The following is a 20,161-nucleotide window of genomic DNA, read 5'->3' on the forward strand; positions in this document are numbered from 1 at the left end:
CTGGCCAGTGAGCCAAGCCCCTCTCTGTGACTGGTCAGAATTAGAGGCATGGCTGCAGCCTGCCAGCTTGTGTATAAAAGGGGCTATAAAACTGTATTCTGTATGCTATCTACTTTGTGAATGAATCACTAGCTAGCATCTTATCTGCAGATAATAAAATCTTCCTTGGCTGAAAATCACCTTTAATCCTTGCTTGCTGGCTAATTTCAATTGGGCCTAATCTGTATGCTCACCAAAGCAGGGACTCACTTAAAATGGGCAGCTCAGGCTGATCACTTGCCTGTGTTTCTGCCAACAGGCATCTCCCTGGTCTCACGGCCAGGGGTTGCCTCCTAAAATGGGGCCAACACTAATCAAGGTGCTCAATTGCAACATTCACATTTTCCTCAAACAGACAATAGTTCTTTCTCCCTCTCTGTATATTCCACAGATATATAAACCCTACTTGCCTAGATTCCAGCAGACCTTACAATCTCTGAGGATGCCTGCCACAGGTGTGGGTGAAACGTCAAGAGAGAATGCTTCCAGAACATAGTCATACAGCTCGGAAAACTCACAGCAACCCAGTGATTCAACAACACATAGAATATAAGTGTATTTTAAAATCTTCTGAACTGCTTCTATGCTAGAATTAAGGCAGTTTGACACCCTGGCTCAATGCCATAGGGTCCTGGGAGGTGTAGTCTTGCTTGTACTTCAACAAACTACAAATCCCACAATTCCATAGCATTGAACCATGGCAGATACAGTTAGCTCAAGAGTGAATTAGAAAGTGAGTTATTTATCGTGTCAGAAGCTAATTAAGGATACAGTTATAATGTACAGTATTTAAAAACAAAGTTAAAAACTTGGCATTATGCTAAATGTCCTTTGACCAGTAGCTGCCCACTTGGAGTGCCTCTGGTGATGCTATAAGAAGGTCCTCCATTGCGCATGTGGCAGGGCTCAGGCTGCATTGTAATAGGTGGTCTGTGCTTTGCTCTTCTCCATACTTGCATATTGTGGACTCCACTTTGTAGCCCCATTTCTTAAGGTTAGCTCTGCATCTCGTGGTGCCAGAGCGCAGTCTGTTCAGCACCTCTGCCATAGGGCTTCTCCCCTTCCCAAACTACATTTCCCAGAATTCTGTGCTTTCTCAGTCTCTTTCCCTGTGAACACTGCTTTCTCCCTGCTGCTTCCCTCTCCTAATGGCGATAGGCCATTAAATTAAAGAGGAAAGGTAATCTTTTTGGCTTTGCTTTGCTTCCTTGCACTGTACATAACACTGGGAGGATTCTGAGATTTACAAAATTCAAATGAATAAGTATTGGGTAAGTTTTGATTCTTAACATTTTGGTGCAGGCCATACCCAAGTGTCAAATAACGTCAAATAAAAATTCCACAACAATTTTTAACCAATACCACCACCACTTTGCTACAGCAACGCGTGGCTGGGCACAGCTAGTAATAGTATAAATTCTTTGTTCTAGTGTTGGCCATTGTTCCATCTGCATAGATAGTAGGCACCTCAAACACATGATTTTCTGCATTTTTAAACCTCTTGGATAAATGTTAAAGCGCTGAGCTGCTGAACTTGCAGACCAAAAGGTCCCTGGTTCAAATCCCGGGAGCGGCTTGAGCGCCCCGCTGTTAACTCCAGCTCCTGCCAACCTAGCAGCTCGAAAACATGCGAATGTGAGTAGATCAATAGGTACCACTCTGGCGGGAAGGTAATGGTGTTCCATGCAGTCATGCCGGCCACATGACCTTGGAGGTGTCTACGACAACACCGGCTCTTCGGTTTAGAAATGGAGATGAGCACCAACCCCCAGAGTCAGACATGACTGGACCTAACGTCAGGGGAAACCTTTACCTTCACCTTAATACAATATAATAATAATAATAATAATAATAATAATAATAATAATAATAATTTTATTCTTATATCCCGCCCCATCTCCCCGGAGGGACTTGGGGCGGCTTACATGGGGCCATGCCCAGACACGACAGCACAAGTCAGATAAAACATTAAACCGAGCAGTAAAACTTCAACATGATTAAAAACAGTCATAAAAGTCAATATACACAATAATATTAAAATCCCGATTTGGGTCAAAAGATCCAGGCCAAGGTGCAAAGCAATATCAAGTTATCAGGGAGGGATAATTATACAGCAGGTGTAATACTTAAAGTGCTGAATGAATCCTAAAAACAATCCAGAGGGTCTACTGCTTAATAGGTAAATAACATGATCCCACAAGGATCAGTCAACGAAGGCCTTCTGGAATAACCAAGTTTTCAGGCTCTTCCTGAAAGAAAGTAGGGTAGGGGCCTGCCTAATCTCCCTGGGGAGCGAGTTCCACAGCCGGGGGGCCACGGCAGAGAAGGCCCTCTCCCTCGTTCCCACCAACCGCAACAAGAAAAGCTTTCTTCCACTTTGCCTGCCTTTGAGCTTACAAAACTGATTACCCTAGGCCTGGGGATTATAATGGTTGCTGGGCTGATAGGATTTGGAAGTTCTAGCCACAAAATACCTCTAAACTCTGAACCCTGCCTTCTGGAATACAGTAGGCCCTTCTTATCTGCTGGCGTTTGGTTCCAGGACCTCCATGGAAATCATGTGTGTATGTTGAAGTCACATTATATACAATGGCGTTGTAAAATAATACCCCTGATATAAAATGGTGAAGAACTCAAATGAGATGCCAGAGAGAGCCTGAGGATTCGTCAAATGGGGACAGGCTACAGCAGGGTATGCCTATACATCATCATAGTGTTTGGTGCATGAAAAAAACAGTTTCATCTATTATCCATTGAGAATTCTTTTTTTGGTTGCAGACAGTGCCTCTGTATTCCTCTTTGGAATTGTCCTTGACTAGCCCAGAGTTCTTCTGGTTCCTGATCAATTATTCTTAAAAGTCCAAATCTTTACATTCTATCATGGATGTTCTTCAGGTTGTATTTTGGCATGATCATTGATTTAATGTCTTTCTTTAGCTTTGCTCTCTTTTTTGATATCAGTGGTTCACGGTCTTTTCCACAATCTGGTTCTGGTCTTGTTTTTGCAGAGAAAATGGAGTTTCTCCATTTTCTGCTTCCAATTATGTAGGCTCTTTGATTCCTATATTGGCCATCATGATGTCCTTGTATAATACTTTCCCCCTTTATTGCTTGCAAAATTCAGTCGGTCATGTTCCTGATTCATTTTCTGATCCTAGGTCAAATGTTCCCATAATCCTTGATTCTGCTCTGTTTCTGCTCTTGTATTCCAATTGCTTACAATTAATAAGAAGTCCTGTTTTAGTGTGTGATCAATTTCCTCCTGGACTCCAGCATATAATGTTTTAATTTCTTCTTCGTCTCCCTCTGTAATTGGAGCATAAACTTGGATTATGGCTATACTAATGGGATTCCCCAGAAGTTTTATTAATATTTTTCAGACTTCGCATTATATTTTTGACTGCTTTTGCAACTTCTGCTCTCACTATTAATACCAGCCCATTTTCATTTCCTGAGTAATATACTGTGTAATTATTTGACTCAAAATGTCCCATTCCTATCCACTCCAGCTGGCTCATCCTGAATATTACTTTGCTTATGTGTTCCATTTCTTGTCTCATTTTCCTTGATTCATATTTCCCATATTCCATGTTCCTGTAATAAGGGTTGTTCAGCTTCAGACTTTGCTTTCGCATCTGAGCACATCAACAGCTGAACGTCCTTTCAGTTGGATTCCAGTTACATCATTAGCCACAGTGCTTATTCATAGTTGACCTCTTCTGTATCCAAGGAGCTTTTTGAGTGTCATCCAACCCAGGAGTTCCATCTTCTGCCATTATCTCTTGTTTCATTTGGTTGTCTCATGATAGAATTTTCATGGTAAAAGACATTCAAAGGGGGTTTACTGTGTCTTTCTCTCTGAAGTACTAGCAAGTGTTAGCTGTTGTGCCATCACCATTGTCTCTGAAAGATCTTACCCTAATGTCAACTCCCACTATTCCTCAGACAGCAGTTTGGCACATTTGTTCTGGCTGAATAAAATCCTGTCTGACATATGAGAACCTACTAGCAGCACTGCTATCAGCTTCACTTGGAACACCTAGTCCCACCATCATGTAAAGGTAATCCCATTTGTGGGCAATCTGTCAGAGTATTAGCAGCGCAGCAGTAGTATAGTATCTCTGCCTATAATTCTGGAGTCTGTTCTTACTGAAAATTCAGCCAAAGTGGAAAGTGGCACTATCCTAAATGACAGCACTGTTTCATAAACAACTGTTTGCTGCCTGCCATGAAGAAAATGTACTAACAAGTGGCTTGAACCAGTTGTGAAAGAATTGCATTGAATCATTTGATCTTTCTTTTGGAACATTGTAGTTGCTGAGTGTTTCAGGGTCATGAGCCAGGCGGAATTTGAAGGCCAGCAAGTGGCCATGGCCTTATCAAAAAAGGAAGAATTTAGCAGACACAAGCCATTTTCCTGTAAGCTCAAGGACACGTGTAATGTACCACAAGGTTGCTTGGAAGATTCTCCAGAGGCTGCAGAAGTGTGAAACAGGTTTCTGGGTGTGGAAAGAAATCACCTTCTTTAGGAGATGGATAGATTAAGGGAAAAGTTGTATATAAATGAAGTAAATAATAAATAAATATTGGTTCAAGCTGTTTAGTTTCAGTGGCTGTTGGTGATTGGCTTCTAGTTGAAGGGATAGCACTTATACTTCATGCAACAGTGAGCAGAGTTTGGAAATATTACTTTTCTATTTCCCAAAATTAACATTTGCAGATTCTAGTGTGGTGGTTCCCAACCTTTGGGCCTCTGGGTGTTTTGGACTTCAGCTCCCACAGTTCCTAACATTTGGTTAGCTGGCTGGGATTTCCGGGAGTAGAAGTCCAAAACACCCAGAGGCCCCAAGGTTGGCAGGGAATATAAAGCCCTGCTGATGTTGGACTGCAGCTTCCTATTTAAAGGGAAATAAATACCTCAGAGCTACTTTTGGGTTGAGGGTCAGTCCTGCAAGAAGGGGAAATTGAAATGTGGGGAGAACAGAAGGAGTGTTGGCAGGCTATCACTTCTGGCTCCTGGCAACTGCCAACTGAGGTCATTGGCTCTTCTGCTGAAGAGTGGCAAGTCCAGCTAAAGAACGAAGGCCTGTTATTTGAACAAGACAAATTGATACACAAAGATATACTTTGCATAGTTGCAAATATTTCACCTTTAAAATGAAACCAACCCATCCCAATTATGTTATAAGGTTATGTAGCTATTCATTTTACTCCGGGCAAAACTTACCTTTTTGTTACCAGTGTATGGTCTATTCTTTCACATACTTTTGCAGTTGTTTCGCTTCTCTCAGAGTAATAGTGATAAGCAGGCTTGTGCTTGAAATCTGTTTCCTCCGTTTAATTTGTTACCTTCGGTACTTTGAGAGCATGTAACAGGAAGCCCCCTCCCTGTATGAAAATCAGCTCGACACAAAAGCAAGCGGGAGCTGATCTCGTCTCCTCACCTGCCCTTCATGAGCAGCCTCCTTGCTTTGAAAAGAATGTGTGTGGCGTGCAGACCCAGAAAGCACCTGCCTGCAGCCGAGTGCCTCCTCTAGAGTAAAAAAAAAAAAGAACTTGCCTGTTGCCCCCTTGCCTTGGAGAATGTGTATGTGGCGTGCAGACCCAGAAAGCGTGTGGGCCTGCCTGCAGCTGAGCGCCTCTCCTCTAGAGTAGAGACATAGGTAAGAAGTCATAAAATGCCTGCCTGCCTGCCTGCAGCTGTGTACCTCCCCTATAGTGTAGAAACAGCTTAAATGCCTATGATGGTAAGGGGAGCCTGGGGAATCCCCCCCCCCACATAATGGACTGATAGAAAACTGATTTTTCAGCGCCCCAGAGTGAAAATACATATCTGCTCTCCCAATTTCGGGAGCCCCCCCCAAAAAAAACGGATCCTCCCCCCACCAAAGCCAGGACATGAAACGGGTCAAGGTTTACCCCAATTCCACAACCCTAGTGATAAGGATGTAAATAACATTATGTGATGATCCTGTGTGGGCACCATTGTACTCCCCTTGGCATTTATGTAGGCAGGCATTCCTGGGTGTTGAGAGCTAAAAAAGAAAGGGAAGGCCATTTCTCCTTCACAGCTCCAGATCTGCTTTTTCCATCCTGAAGAAGATCAACTCCTCTGTGTGGAAAGCTAATGAAACTGTGCACATATATTCCCATGTGTAGAGACTAAATCCCCTAAAGTCACTTGATCCCATCTTGAAAACCTAACTGATTCAGCACTGATTAGTATTTGGTAGGGAGACCAACATGAATTTCACAGAGTTTTCATAGGCAAGGAATACTCACGGGTGGTTTTGCCAGTTCTTTCCTCTGAACTATATTCTAAAAGCACCAAGTATTCATTGGTGGTCTCGCATCAGGATTGACCCTACTTATCTTCCAAGATGAGATGGAGATGCCTTTAGAACATTTAGGCCACATGTGTCAAATTCAGGGCCTGTGGGCCGAATCCAGCCAGCCATGTCATTTTATGTGGCCCTACAGATTCTGGACTACAACTCCTGTATTCCTCATTAGACATCAGGATTAGAACTGATGGGAGTTGTGATACAATCACATCTGGAAGGCTGCAGTTCTGTTTAGTCAGGATAGTGGGGTTTGGATTTAAGTACAAGGCTGGTGGTTATGCTGTCTGATGTTAAAATGTCCTTTAACCCCTAACCTTAGAGTCACAAGTGCTGTTGGGTTGCAATTCCCATCATTCCCAGTCCACATAACATATAATCTAAAGCAATGGGAGTAGTTGGTCAGTAACAGCTGGGGATCCAAACTTGGTAAAAACTAAAGAGCACCAACCACTGTCAAAATGTATAGTTAGCCCTTTGTCTCCATTGATTCTTCATTTATGGATTCAATGGCCCTTTGAAAGCAATCATAAGGCTGACATGGCCCTCAGTGGAAATGAGTTTGACACTCCTGATTTAGGCTGTGCTAGCAAAAAGAAAATAAACGCTAGCCATTTTACTAGATGGAAATAGATGCCATAAGCACCAATGACCTGGAGGGGACAGCACTCTACAGGCTAGCCATTCAGGCACTTGACACTGAATGGGAGTTTGGTTGATTCCCCGCAGTCAACCAAAAGCAAACCTTATTGCACAGAACTCTACTGGGGTATGGTCCTGGAAACCTGCCCCAGCACTGCTTGGTGAAATAAGCTCCCAACCTTCAGGTACATGGTGTTCTGGGAGACACATTCAGATCTGGTCCATGATTATTGGTTTCTCTCCACTTGACTTACCTGACTACCCCGGTGCTCTTCCTTGTTTAACTTCCCAGGGAGTGCCCGCTAAGACATACTCCCTTATACACACTGTGACATACGCTAAGATACACACACAGGTCTGGGCACCAGGAAGCAAAGTGGCTCAGCCAAATCAAGCAGTGGTATCCTGCATCAGTGATCATTGCTACTGTTCAACAGTTGCTGCATGGCTACACGGTTGGTCCTGCATGTGCTTGTCTCTTCCACACAACAGTGCAGACAGGCCCCATAAATGACAGCAGAAGAAGTCAGCCAGAAAATGTGGCTGAAAATGTCACCAAAGGAATGAGGAAAGGCAAGATGGTGCTAATGAGACGAGAACATCACAAATATGGGAGGAATCCAAAGCAATTCACTTTTGTGGTACAGTGGGGGAAAAAACATGTCCCCTTCAAGCAACTGAGATTGTAACAAAATTAAATTGTCACCCTTTTCACATGAACAAAGCATGTGAGTGTATGGGATTTACTAGTGATTATTTTGAATGCTATGAATAGAGAAAGTGAATATGCAATCAAGAAAAGATTCCTTCACCCCATTTGGATCACTGTACAATTAGACACACCAATGCCATTTAGGGCATGGAAGATCCAGTCCTGAGATTTATGGTCCCATGGTAAGATTTTGACACAAAGCAAAATGCTCTTGTACCAGAAAGGGGCAGCAATGAGCCACTCAGCATTTTCTTTCTTTCTGACTGCTCTGGTGAATAACAAGCAAAGCAAAGAAAGACAGCTCAATTCAAATTGCTGACAAATGGCATGCAAGTATTGGCAGACTGTAATTAAAGCAAAAGCATGCTCGGGGGAAAGCTATCCCAAAGCTTTGTTTAGAACAACTCCCCTTTGTTGCCATTCCATTTGCAGACTCAATGCACGAAAGAATGGATGTCAAATCTTTCAGAAAACGAGGCTTTAATTCTTGGCTCAGTCACACTAACAGCAAAGATTGCTATCAACAGAGCAGCAGGAGCACAAAGTATGTGTGGGGGATTCATTTCTGTAGTAAGAAAAAAGGCAAGGCAAGGTGGTTAGTGTTTTTCTCTCTCTCCTTTGTGCAAATAGCTGTGCTTAAGCAGGTCTGATCCATAGAGACCATGCTGCCCTCATAATTTTGGTTAATGCCTTTGTGCTTGCTTTCTGAATAGCATCGGTTTTATGGCTGCAGCTTGGATGGAAATAATGTCTGAGCCAAATTGGACTTCTTTAGGTCAGTTGTAAGTATTCCTCTGAAAATAACAGAACCAAAGCTGGACCCCAACCAAAGATTCATGTGGGTTTCAGGTTTCCAAGTGGTGATGTAAGCTGACAAAAATGTGAAAATCTTCAGTTCAGCTAACAGTACAACAGTTTTCTGTAATTTACAAAGACTTGATTGTTCTGTCACTGCAACTTGCAAAGTCTTTCCAGGTGGGCTGCATATAAAATCATAGAATTAAAAGATGTTGGCCATTTAGTTCAACCCCCTGCCATTCAGGAAAAGCAGAATCAATGCACCCCTGACAGAAGGTCATCCAATCTCTGTTTAAAAGCCTCCAAAAAAGGAGCCTCCACCACACTCCAAAGCAGAGAGTTTGATTGTTTAACAGCTCACATAGGAAGTTCTTCCTAATGTTCTGGTGGAATCTCCTTTTCTGTCATTTGAACCCATTGCTCCAAGTCCTGGTCTCCAGGGCAGCAGAAAACAAGCCTGCTCCCTTATGACGTCTTTTCATATATGTATACATGGGTATCATGTCTCCTCTCAACCTTCTCTTCTGCAGGCTAAACATATCCAGCTCTTCAAGTCACTCATAGGGCATGGTCTTCAGACCTTCGATCATTTATTCTCTTTCCTCTGGACGCCTTCCAGCTTGTCAATATCCTTCTTGCATTGCTGTGCTGAGAAGTGAACACACTGTTCCAGGTCAGGTCTGGCTAAAACAGAACAGAAGGGCACCATGACTTCCCATGATCTAGACACTATATTCCTTTTGATGCTGCCCAAAATCCTGGTTTTTTTTAGCTGCTGCACCATATTGTTGGCTCATGTTCAACTTGTTGTCTACTAAGACTCTAAGATTTCTTTCACACGTACTGTTGTCGAGCCAGGTGTCACCCATCATGTATTTGTGTTTTTTGGGGTTTTTTTTTTGCCTAAATGTAGTATCCTATTTCTCTCCTTGTTAAAATTCATTTTGTTAGTTTTGGTCCAGCTCTCTAATCTGTTAAGGTTGTTTTGAATTCTGATCCTATCTTTTGGAGTATTAGCTATCCCTCCCAATTTGGTGTCATCTGCAAACCTGATAAGTATGCCCTCTAAACCTTCATCCAAGGCCCCTTCTACACTGCCATATAAAATCCAGATTATCTACTTTGAACTGGATTATATGGCAGTGTAGATTCATATACTGTAATTTATTTCAAAGCAGATAATGTGGATGATTTGCTTTGATAATCTAGATTAAAAGTCAGCGTAGAAGGGGCCCTCAAGATGTTGAACAGTACTGGGCCAGGACAGACCCCGCGGCACTGCACTAGTCACTTCTTTCCAAGATGAAGAGGAACCATTGGTGAGCTCCTTTTGGGTTTGATTGCTTAACCAATTACAAATCCACCTATCAGTAATATTATCTCATTTTTTACAAGTTTGTTTGCCAGAAAATCATGGGAGACCTTGCCTAAGGTCTCACAGAAATCAAGATATGTTACATCCACAGCATTTCCTGCATCTACCAAGCTTGTAACTCTGTCAAAAATAGAAATAAGATTAGTCTGGCATGAATTAATTAATGTTGACTTTTAGTGATCACAGCATTCTTTTCTAAGTGATTAAAGACTGCCTACTTAATGATCTGCTCCAGAATCTTTTCTTGTATTGATATCAGGCTGATTGAACATTGGTAATTGTTTAGATCCGCTTTTTTCCGTTCTTGAAGAACATTTGCCCTCCTCCAGTCTACTGGGGCTTCTCCTCCAAGAATTCACAAAGATTATTGCCAGTGGTTCTGAATGACTTCTGTTAGTTCCTGTCCCAGGAGACTTGAATTCATTTAGACTAGCCAGATGTTCCTTGACTACTTACGTGTTATGGGTTACATTTCCCCTATTTCGTTTTCCTGAAAATAAAACAGGGTCTTGTATTCATTCCCCCCCCCCCCCAATATATGTATTAGGGCTTATTTTCAGGAGATGTCTTATTTTTTCTATGAACAACAATCTACATTTATTCTTGAAGAAAAAATGTCAACATTTATTCAAATATAGTCATGTCATTCTGCTTTTTTACATGCATAGCTGCTTGGACACTATTTAAATTGTCTTTTTATGAAATGTAACTGGGGCGTATTTTTAAAGTAGGGCTTATATTTTGAGCATCTTCAAAAATCCTGGAAAATCATGCTAGGTCATATTTTTGGGGAATTGGGATATTATCCCATCCTCCCCATATTACTCATAACACAATGACATCACCAGGGGCCATCTCTAGGTTTCTGATGTTGGTCCAGAAATGTCAGGATATACAATGATCCTGAACTAGTGACCTAAGTCCTTATCCACAAGGTGCAAGGGGGGGGGCATTCATTATCGTCTTCTTTGTGTCGTGTTCCTTCTGTAAAGGAACCAGCTAATTTATCCCCCCCCCTCCCCACCATACTGGATCACCTCCTCCAGTTTCACAAAAGGAAAAGAAGATGGAGAAATACAGCACTTCTCATCCCACATTGCATTACCTGCTTTTCACAGTTTCTACACACAGGAGACCACTGGAGTCTATTCCTGCCCAGTTTTAAAGCCTCCCATTTCTATACAAACATGGATTAACATATTGAACCCACTTTAATGCTCTTGCATCATCTGATTGCCTCTGTGGGACTCCATTTTTAGGTATATAGAAATGAAGGAGACAACGTCTGATGAAGTCCTTAATCAAAGTGCCTGTCAAAGGACATGCCATTATTAGTCAACTAGGCTTGAATATGAACATTCTTTCCAGCACAGTGTCTACTCAAGAGTCCCTTCCATGTGTCTGGTGTAGCTTATTTCCATGTAAATATATATAGGATAGAGCAGGGGTACGCAAACTAATGCCTGTAGGCCAGATGCAACCCTCCAAGGTCATTTACTCAGCCCCCACCCTAAACTTTAGACTGAGGGTTGCTCTAAATCTGAAATGACTTGAAGTCTTAGTTAAAATTGTTCTTAATTTTACTTATTGTATTGTTTTTTCATATTTTTTTGCACTACAAATGAGATAGGTGCCGTGTGCATAAGAATTCATTTTTTCCAAATTATTGTTCAGCCTCCCAACAGTTTGAGGGACCATGAACCGGCCCTCTGCTTTAAAAGTTTGAGGACCCCTGGGATAGAGTGTGTGCAGCTGAAATTACTTCTACACTGGCTTTATTATATATTGATCTTTTTTTGTGCTTGCTCATTTAGGACAATTCCAGAGGGAGATCAACTATTATATGGGGTTACTAGTCCAGCTTTGCCTAATCATTTCCAGTAAAGAGGGCTCCACATATACAGTAGAGTCTCACTTATCCAACATAAACGGGCCGACAGAATGTTGGATAAGCGAATATGTTGGATAATAAAGAGGGATTAAGGAAAAGCCTATTAAACATCAAATTAGGTTATGATTTTACAAATTAAGCACCAAAACATCATGTTATACAACAAATTTGACAGAAAAAGTAGTTCAATACATAGTAATGTTATGTTTTAATTACTGTATTTACGAATTTAGCACCAAAATATCACGATATATTGAAAACATTGACTACAAAATGCATTGGATAATCCAGAACGTTGGATAAGCGAGTGTTGGATAAGTGAGACCCTACTGTATACACACACTAGCATTGTCTTAGAGAAGTCTCAGGTTCCAATTCGGGGTACATGAACACGGTAAAAAAGGTTCTATGTAGAGGTGCACCTACATCAGGCATGGAGAAACTTGGGCCCTCCAGGTGTTTTGAACTTCAACTGGCAGAATTCCTAACAGTCAGGAGTTGAAGTCCAAAACACCTGGAGGATCCTATGCCTGATCTACATTGTAGAATTAATGCAGTATGACATTAATTAGCTGCCATGTCTTAATGCTATGGAACCCTGGCAAGGCACCAGCAAATAAGCTAAAAACTGTGTAAAACTACAGTTCCCAGAATTATATAACATTGAGCCATGGTAGTAAAGGGGTGTCAAACTACAGTAATTCTACAGTATAGATGTATCCTAGCTTGCCTTCCTTCGGGACCTCTATTTGAGTTGGAACTAAAAGCTAGATTTATGCTATGCCTGTACACTGAACTGGGAAACCTGAGAAATAATTTCGAATGATAAGAAGTCAGGAAAAATTGATCCATTCTTTATCCTTCTTTGAGGGGAGGAGGGAGCTGACAGGAATGAAAAGCACACCTCATTTTTTCTTCATAATGATCTTTCTTGCATGGAATAAAATCTGTGTGCCAATGCTCTTCTCTACGAAACAGTCCATTGCCTCTTTGGGATTAAACAGTACTTCACATCTCATGAACAAAAATAGTTGTCTCAGAGATAGGGCTTTTTCAACTCACAATTAATATTCATTCTTTTCAAATATTATTCAGATTTGGAGCATGTCAATGAATTAAAATAGATGGGTATAAATTTCGCTGTTCTAAATATAGGTTCAGTCGTGCCGTTAAAGTCTACTTTGCCACTACCTTGCCTAGAAAAAAGCTCTGACATAGTTGGACAGGGAACTGTGGAAAGGTGGGCTATGTATTGTGAGCGGGGACAACTATACACCTTTGAATCAGTGGAAACCTGAGCTGTGCCACTTTAACTGCCATGGCTCAGTGCTATAGACTCATGGGAGTCAAGTAGTTTTAGCCTTCTCTGCCAAGGAATGCAGCTAACTCATCAAACGATAAATCCCAAGATTCCATAGCATTGAGCCATGACTCTTAAAGTGGTGTCAAAATGCATTTCTTCTATGGTGTAGAGATACACCATTGGTAAGTCAATCTGGTACTGTTCCATTATCTGGGCAGAGGCCCTAGGGGGTGGTAGACAGAGAAGGAAAGTTCATTTTACTGGGGCGGGGGGGGGGAGTTGAAGGAAGAAAACAATTTCCTCCATTTTCACTTGTTATGCCCCCTCCCATATCCAAAACAACATTGTAGAAACAGTGTGTGTGTGTGTGTGTGTGTGGGGGGGGGGGTGTTAATAACAGGAAAGCAGGAGAAAATGGTTTTCCTCCTTCAACCCACCCTCCACCCACATAAAATGGGCTATCCTTCTCTCTCTACTGCCCCCTTGTGGCTTTCGCCCAGATAATGGAACAGTGCTGTCAAGCTTCATGAAATTTGAGTTGATTCAATGGGGTTACTTCAATTTAGCATAGCAAATGAAATTAAGCTTGCATGGGTTGTTTGTAATCCTCAACCCCCCTCCCTTTCCAGCCTATATTTTAAATCTATATTAAAAGCTGTTCCATTTCAGTTTGCATATTGTGATCCACATTGTTTGAGCTAAAATGTGAGCTGGAAGCCAGCATAAAAGGGACCCGCTCCCACTCTACAAACTACCAGTCACAATGTGCGTTTCTAATGAATTGCACTTTGCTGACCATTGCCTGGAGACATTTTGTTTGATATATTGAGCCTGCTGTGAATGACATATTGAATCTAGAGAGTAAACAATTTCTGAAAACAATTATAGCATTTTACAGAGAGAATAGCTCTGCGTGACAAATGCATGTTTCATGCAAACAGGAAATTAGATTTAGATAAAGTCAAGAGGCTTTTAAAAAAAATCTACAACCAAAACATACAGTAGCCTTATTTTTAGAAAGCCTGGAGGCAAGAAGGAAGCAGATAAAGACATTACAATTTTCGACAGGCTTCTCATTCAAGCATAGTTAAAAAATTATCTATGGTTAAGAATAATACAAACCTATCTATAGTCATTACTGCTAATCTTATCCCTCTACTTCCCTTAGGTTGGAGCAGAGCCATATTTTGGAACAGGGAAACATCTTGCTGAAGAGGATTCTTTCAAAAACCAAGGCTTAGGAGGGAACTGCTCATTTATGCCTTTGCCACAATCACATCTTCTTTTCTTCCTTTCCGTAGTATACCCCCAACTATCCCATTTTTTTAGGGGCAGTCTCAATGAATTCTATTTCATTCTACTTGTTTCAATTCTATTCCACTTTTTCAGCTGCTCTATTCCATTCAATTTCCTTCTTTGCCCCCAGCTTCCTTCAATGGCTGCAAACTGAGTGGCACTGGCAGGGACAGAAAGCTGACCTTCCCAATAGTTCAAGTTTACTTTGTTACAGTCAATGTCCAGCTCATAAGAAGAGGGACACAATCTCACACAAACACATTAAGTCTAAGGATCGGGAACTTTAAAACTTTTTAAAACTTTGCAACTCTTTAAAACTTTAAAACGTTAAACTTAAGTACATTGTCAGGACATCAAGACAATTAAGCCAAGAATCTAGGCCAAAGCCATATGCAGGGTTATATCAAAGACCAACACAATTAGTGGAATTAAAAGAAAGGGAGTCTGAAGGGAGGGAATTGGGGTGCTCCTGTGGCACAGGGAAGGGAAGTCCAATCAAACAGAGGAGGAAGCAACATCCATACTATAATTAAAAGACTATACAGTAGAGTTCCGGTTATCTGACTTCCGGTTATCCAACCTTCTGTATTATCCGACGTGCCAGGCCCTTTGGAGATGCCCCATGCGCGTTACTAGGCAGCAACGCGCAAGGGGCACTTCCCTAAGACAACACACATGGGGGGTTTCCCTAAACCGGCACAGGGGGTCTTCCAGTAACGACCTTCCAATACGGCAGTTGGAAGGGCCGGGCAACGTGCCAGAGTGAAGGTCCTCCGATGGTTGGAAACCTCTAGCGCTGTTAGCTATTTCATAGGGGAGGCACAAAACTTACTGACTTCACTGATAGTAAAGGATGGGGCATTGGCTAAGTCTAATTGGTGCTCAATGACAGTTATTTGTTGCTTAATCAGAGATTTGGCTTGGTTGTAGCCCATACTGATTAGCATTCCTGGAGAGAAGCCCAAGGATGAAATTTTGGCTGCTATTGCCTGTTTCCATCTGGACTGAAAGTCACCCGACGTAGTAAGAGGTACCTAGTAGAATTTGGCAAAAGCAAGCTGTAACAGACTCGTCTGATACATGGGTTCTTCCTTCCTTTTTATACTTTGACCACATGTCCTAGATTTGACTTGTGAGAGTAGATCAGCGTGATGTCGAGTTGTGAACACTGGACTATAACTCCAGAGACTGTGGTTCAAAGCTCCACTTAACTGTGGAAGCCCAAGTGACCTTGAGAGAGTCATACACTTTCAGCTTCAAAAAATAGCAAAGGTAATTCTCCTCTGAACAAATCTTGCAAGACAACTCCATGTTAAGTTCATTTTAAGATTGTCATAAGTCAGAAAGACTCAACAACAATGCACCAGTAGCTGTTTCAGGGAAAGGGTAGACAAATGTCAAGGGAAACTGTTTTGGTCCACAACTCTCAGACTGGAGATTATGAAGGTTGTAATTTAAAATCTCGAAGATTTTGATGTTCAACACCACATAGTGCTGGAGTGCAGAGACAGCCTTCCCTATTCGAAAGAGAGAGAGGGGGGGGGGGAGGGGGAGAGAAAAGAAAAGGGATTAACCCAAAGGATGAAAACTTTTGGCCTTCTAGATATTTTGACCTACCCTTACCACAATCTTTTATAATTGGCCGCACTCAGTAAAGCTAGATAAATGTTTCCTCAAATCATCTGGAAGACTAAAGGGTCCCCCAATGCCTGCAAAGAGATTCACTGTAAATCTCACCAATAGTGATACTAATTGGAACACAGCAGTATTTTCTGCTCTGATACACAGCAGTCCTCCAAATTCTTGAAGTGTCTGATTTCTGACTGAACTTAGGACCTTCTGGGCAGAAAGCTTGCACTCTACCAGCAATTTGTCATATGGTTTATCTCCAATTCATCAGACAAATTCAAATTCTTGATTTAGGTTTAGAGACAGAAAGAAAAACAAAATAAGTTATCCTTGGAATCTTATTGCTTGTCCCAACCAGAGCAGCAGTGTTGAATGCATATAACAAAATTGTTGATTCACCATTCAGGAGTTGATTCAATGTGCTGCGTTACATCTAGCTGTTGAGAGTGGTTTTCTCCAATCGGCTATCTTTCGTCCCTTTGGGAAGAGAAGGTGGGTTATTAATAATTGTGTTGTTGTTGTTGTTGTTGTTGTTGTTGTTGTTGTTGTTATTTATCTTTCAGTTATCTTGGGTTTCAGCTCCCTTAGCTTTCTGAGGAATTATGGGAGTTGGAGGATGAGCTATGGGGAGGAACAGGTGTAGGGCAGATATAGAGACATATGGGGAAAATTGTATAATGGTCTTTGATATTGCAAATCCAGCAACCTGTTGATAGGAAATCACTCTTAAAAGTACATAAGCATTTATCCTCTTAAGTTTTCCATGTCAATGATGCTGTCAGTCCAGATATTTCAAAAGGACTGTCTTAGATGCCCTTCGATGAATTTTCTTGAATTATATTGGCTGCTAAGTTAGGTACTTCCTGTCATACTTTTGTGCAGATTCTTGGCTTTCCAAATGCATTGGACTCCCAACTGATCTTTTTATCCAAGTGGTTGTCTACAGTTCATGTGATCTGTAGCTCTTGTTTCCAGGAGGACTTTCACACTACATAAAAATAATGCAAATATCCCTTTTTAACTTTCATGGCAATATGCTCTGGAATCCTGGGTTTTGCAGTCAAGGCATAGGCTTTTAGACTCCTCAGTTCAAGAATTCCTCTAGGGCAGATGTAGAATCATAGAATCATAAAATCATAGAATCATAGAATTGGAAGAGACCTCATGGGCCATCTAGTCCATCGGCTGTGTTCCTGGCCTGCTCGTACCTCCTTATATGGCCATTTCCTCCTACCCCTTCATTCCTGCCTTACAACCCCCTGCCAAGAAGGAAGAAATCACATTCAAAGCACTCTTGACAGATGGCCATCCAGTCTCTGCTTAAAAGCCTCCAAAGAAGGAGCCTCCACCACAGTCCGGGGCAGAGAGTTCCACTGCCGAACAGCCCTCACAGTGAGGAAATTCTTCCTGATGTTCAGGTGGAATCTCCTTTCCTGTAATTTAAAGCCATTGTCCCTAAACCAAATCCTGCAGGTTGGATGTGACTCTCCACAATCATTTACCCAGAGTCTTCCTAAGTCTGAAACTTCTTGAAGGCAAACAACAACAACAACTATTAGAATAACAACTAATTAGCTATCTCATCAGCCAAAGGCAGGCCCACACTTCCCATTCAAATACCGGTAAGTCTATGTTGGCTAAAATTGTCCTTCATTAAAAAAATTCTATTGTTTTTTCGTGTTGTTTTGCCATTCAAATAAGATTGTGCAGCGGAATCTTAGGAATTCGTTCAGTCTGCCCCCCGCCCAACAGTTCAGGGACTGTGAACCAGCCTTCTGCTTAAGAAATGTGAGGACCCCTGCTTTAGGACTTCAGACCAAACTACCCTGGACCATGCTCTGACTTACAAGAAGCACTGCTTGACTATCAAGCAAAAAGTGGGTGCTAGATCACAACCAGACACAGTAAAGACATCTGCCCTTGCGCTTGGCTACTCTGCTGCTGAATAGGCATGCCAGTGTGCAATATATCTCACCACGTTAAAACAGTGGATATGGCTCTTAATGAGACATGACGCATTATCACAGGATGTCTATGCCACACACCACTGAACAAATTATACTGTTTAGCCGGTATTGCACCACCTGATATCCATCAGGAAGTAGCAGCCAATAATGAAAGGACCAAGGCAGTGACATCTCCAGCCCATCTTCCGTTCGGATATCAGCCAGCATGCCAACGCCTTAAATCAAGAAATAGATTTCTAAAAGCCACAGAGATACAGGAACACCTCAGCAAGCGAGAGTCCAAAAGTGGCAGGCTAATACCCAGAACTTTAACCCATGGCTGATAACAGAAGAGATTCTTCCCTGGGCACACAGAAGACTTGGCGCTGAACAGACTGCACTATGGCACCATGAGATGAAGAGCCCATTCAGAAATGGGGCTACAGGGTAAAGTCCATGACATGAGAGTGTGGAGAAGAGCAAACCACAGACCACTTGCTACAGTGCAGTCTGAGTTCTGCATCATGTACAATGGAGACCTTCTTATAGCAACACCAGAGGCTCTTTGTGGCCAGCTTCTGGTCAAAGGACATTTAGTATAATGCCAAGTTTTAAACTTTGTGTTTTTTAATACATTATAAATGTACCCTCAATTCGCTTCTGACATGATAAATAAAATGCCAATCTACAAATCCTAGGATTCTATAGAATGCAGCAATGGGCATGAAAGTGGATCTGCAACACTATACAGTACCACCCTGTATCTAAGGGGGATATAGTCTCAAAGTTTCCATAGAAATAGGAAAATTTGCGCAATAGTGAACCCTACTGAAATGAATGACTTCTGCTAGAAGTTATCATGGAGCCATACTGGAGGACCTAGAGCAGTGGTTCTCAACCTGTGGGTCCCCAGATGTTTTGGCCTACAACTCCCAGAAATCCCAGCCAGTTTACCAGCTGTTAGGATTGCTGGGAGTTGAAGGCCAAAACATCTGGGGACCCACAGGTTGAGAACCACTAACCTAGAAGATGTTGCACCCCTAGGCTGCGTAGACACCTCAAAACCATACTGGAGCCCCAGAATATAACCAAGCAAGCTGTTTATTGAAGATTATATGCAAGCAATAGTGAATCAAACTCCAAAATCAATAAAATGGGTTTGATTCCACAAGAAAAAAGTACTTAAAGATCTTGAAGCAAGAGTCTATAAAAGTCACTCAAAGAACATAGTCCAAACTGAATATCAAAGTACGTCCCAAGGAAGGTAACACAAATAGTCCGAACAGGATTTCAAGGATTACTCCAAGGCATGAGTCAAGCTGGGAACACAGTAAGCAAAACTGGAATACAGGAACAAAACCCCAAGTTTAGTTCATGGTACAGAGACAATGCTAGAACACAAAGCAAGGGTCTTGACTGAAACAGAAATCCAAACTGCAAAATTATTGGAACATTCAACTGGATACACAGGAACAAGAACGAGGCTGAAACTCGAATCAAGATACAAAGCTGCAGGAATTCACAGGAACATGAAGCAGAGCTCTTTCTCTCCTGGTTAAGCAAAGCTACCACTCTGACTCTGTCAGAGAAAGCAGCCCTTCTTAAGGAGAATTCAAGGTCCCTTCGCATGAGAAAGTGGTTCATTATTTCATTTCAAAAGCAAACGTCTACTCCTTCTAACATACTCTTTTCTCTGCTGAGTTATTGCTTTCCTCCTGTCAAGCTCATTAGCCCTATCCGCCTTATCTCTTCTAGGATCCAAACTAGAATGTCCATCTGGCACCAGAAGATCCTACCTTTTAATATATATATATATATATATATATATATATATATATATATATATATATATGTTTTTATTGTAAATACCAGAGGAACAACAACAAAATCCATCAACATACACATCCAATCGCATATTCTCGGTAACATTACACTTGCTAATTCCACTTTTATCTCCCATTTATATCAAGTAGTTTTTCACCTCTCCCCCCTCCCCCTCCCTCTGGGAACAGTACTTTCTTTCATTCAGATATTATTTTAATTGATCAATCGTAAGTAGAGAATGATTCAATTCTTTATATTTTCTTTGTCCTTTGATTTTATCTACCAATCTTCCCCATTTCAGATCCCAATTCTTTTTGATTCGGCCTGATATATATTTAGTTCTCCTTTCAAGGATATAATCCTGA

The sequence above is a fragment of the Anolis carolinensis genome, chromosome 1 (assembly GCF_035594765.1).
Source record: "Anolis carolinensis isolate JA03-04 chromosome 1, rAnoCar3.1.pri, whole genome shotgun sequence".
Classification (NCBI taxonomy): Eukaryota; Metazoa; Chordata; class Lepidosauria; order Squamata; family Dactyloidae; genus Anolis; species Anolis carolinensis.